Genomic DNA, 2935 nt, shown 5'->3' with positions numbered 1-2935 from the left:
TAATTATATCTAAAAAAAGAAACATTCAGACGTCTGCCAGATCCAAACCCTGAAATTTAGATAATTTGGCGAGTTTCGAATGTTTAGATTGAGAGCTGATTATTATTATTCAGAATTAGGGCGGGGGAAATACTGAGCAAACATTCTTGGTTCATGCCCCCAACTCCCAAGATATCAACCCACTAGGCGCTACTACCCTCTTGGGGGTTAGAGAAGAAACCCCAAAAGCTGATGTACGGCTCTGCAGGCAGAGCCGTGATAGTAAAAGCAGAATTTCCAAGCCACGTCTAGTCTCTTGCCTTCTTAGTTTATATGTTCCTTTTTGTGCCGCCTGGGAAGCGGTGCAAAAACTCGGTGCTTGAGTAAGGCAGGCGAGAAAGTCTGCGAAGTAGGAGCAGAAAAAGCTGTTACGCCTGCTATACATAAATGCACCGTCCCTTTAAAGCGCGCCCTTTCCCCCAAAGGATTCTGGGAACTGTAGTTTGCTGAGGCCGCGAGGGGTTAAAAACTACAGTGCCCAGAATTATTTGGGGAAAAGAATCTGCTTCCGATGTGCTGTATACGGTGGCCTTAATACCACAAAGTTGTAATTAGTTAGGGGCTGCTGGGAGTTGTAGCGTGGCTCATTAGCAATGATCAAACCCTGTACAAACTAGAGTTCCCTCCCATAATTCACTGGAGGGGGGGCCACAGCTATGGATCCCCAAGATGCTTTGGGGACTGTGGATTCCCAGAATCCTCTGGGGCACATTCAGCCCAGAACTTGACTCCTTTGATCAGCAGAGTCTCTCAGGCAGACTTTTCCCTGCTCCTGGCAACCAGAGATTCGAACCCAGAACCTTCTGCGTGCAAAGCAGGGGTCCCTGCTACTGACCCCACACCCTAGCTATGGACTCTGCTTTTCTCCTCCACAGGACATAAGCTAGAGTTAAGAGGAGTTTATTAGAATCATTGTTCGACTTCATTTTGTTTTTTTAACATTATGTGCAGTGTACTTTCCTCTTTCTAAATGTGTTATTTTGCTGGCCAAATCTGTCTTGTCTGTTCCTAGTGCTCCATTGGTATTCTTGATTATTATTATTATTATTATTGCTGCTGTTTCCTTCTTCCGACTGCGATGCTGCTTTGTTTGCCGATCTTCCTCTTAACATCGAAGAGAAGTTGCGGGTTGCGTGGGCCGATTCCACCCCGTACCATTAAAGCGCTGTGTGATACCACTTTAAACAGCCACGGCTTCCCCCAGAGAATCATGGGAACTGTAGTTTCTTCATGGCGCGGAGAGGGGAGCCTTCTATTCCCCCCACAGAGCAACAGTTCCCAGAATTCCCTGGGAGGTGAGATTGACTCTCATGGGAGTCCTGGGAGCTATAGTTTGCTACGAGTGTTGAGGGGAGACCCCCACCTGCCCCTTGTAGTACTATAGTTCCCAGAGTGCTTTAACCATCGATCCCTCTTCCCAGGGGATTCTGGGAATTGTGCCTCTGCAGTGGGGGCGGCGGATGAGATAGGGTCCCATATTTCAAGAAGTAAAAATCAGGACACAAAAAGCTTTTCTAAAGGAAAGTTGTTGAGCCCAGACTTCCTCGGATACTTATCATATATAATCCTAGAGTTGGAAGAGACCACAAGGGCCATCGAGTCCAACCCCCTGCCAAGCAGGAAACCCCATCAGAGCACTCCTGACATATGGTTGTCAAGCCTCTGCTTAAAGACCTCCAAAGAAGGAGACTCCACCACACTCCTGGGCAGCAAATTCCACTGTCGAACAGCTCTTACTGTCAGGAAGTTCTTCCTAATGTTTAGGTGGAATCTTCTTTCTTGTAGTTTGGATCCATTGCTCCGTGTCCGCTTCTCTGGAGCAGCAGAAAACAACCTTTCTCCCTCCTCTATGTGACATCCTTTTATATATTTGAACATGGCTATCATATCACCCCCTTAACCTCCTCTTCTCCAGGCTAAACATGCCCAGCTCCCTTAGCCGTTCCTCATAGGGCATCGTTTCCAGGCCTTTGACCATTTTGGTTGCCCTCCTCTGGACACGTTCCAGTTGTCAGTGTCCTTCTTGAACTGTGGTGCCCAGAACTGGACACAGTACTCCAGGTGAGGTCTGACCAGAGCAGAATACAGTGGCACTATTACTTCCCTTGATCTAGATGCTATACTCCTATTGATGCAGCCCAGAATTGGATTGGCTTTTTTAGCTGCCGCGTCACACTGTTGGCTCATGTCAAGTTTGTGGTCAACCAAGACTCCTAGATCCTTTTCGCATGTACTGCTCTCAAGCCAGGTGTCACCCATCTTGTATTTGTGCCTCTCATTTTTTTTTGCCCAAGTGCAATACTTTACATTTCTCCCTGTTAAAATTCATCTTGTTTGTTTTGGCCCAGTTCTCTAATCTGTCAAGGTCGTTTTGAAGTGTGATCCTGTCCTCTGGGGTGTTAGCCACCCCTCCCAGTTTGGTGTCATCTGCAAATTTGATCGGGATGCCCTTGAGTCCATCATCCAAGTTGTTGATAAAGATGTTGAATAAGACCGGGCCCAAGACAGAACCCTGTGGCACCCCACTAGTCACTCTTCTTAATTTCGTCATTGGAATCCCGGGAAAATCCGGGTGTTTGGCCTTCTCGGCACCCTTGGGTGTCAGTTCCCATAATTCCTCGGGGGAAGCGCCGGCGGTTTAAAGTGGAATCAAAGCGCTTTAAAAGGATGGTGTGGACGAAGCCATATTCAGAGAACTTTATCTGGAATTGGGCCCTGGCAGGCGCAGAAAGAAAGTGGGGGACGCAGCAAGGTCTGGAACCTCAGCCTAAGAACTTTCCAGAAGTTTCTAGAAGCGATCTGGAACCTCAGAAAGAGAGGAAAAAGCTAATGAACAATAGGAGACGTCTTGTACCAGCCTGCCTCCTCCAGATTTTGCTTTTTCCTTTTTCTTTGC

This window comes from Podarcis gaigeae (genome assembly GCF_964106915.1).
Source record: "Podarcis gaigeae genome assembly, chromosome: 13".
Taxonomy (NCBI): domain Eukaryota; kingdom Metazoa; phylum Chordata; class Lepidosauria; order Squamata; family Lacertidae; genus Podarcis; species Podarcis gaigeae.
This window is presented reverse-complemented; position numbering follows the sequence as displayed.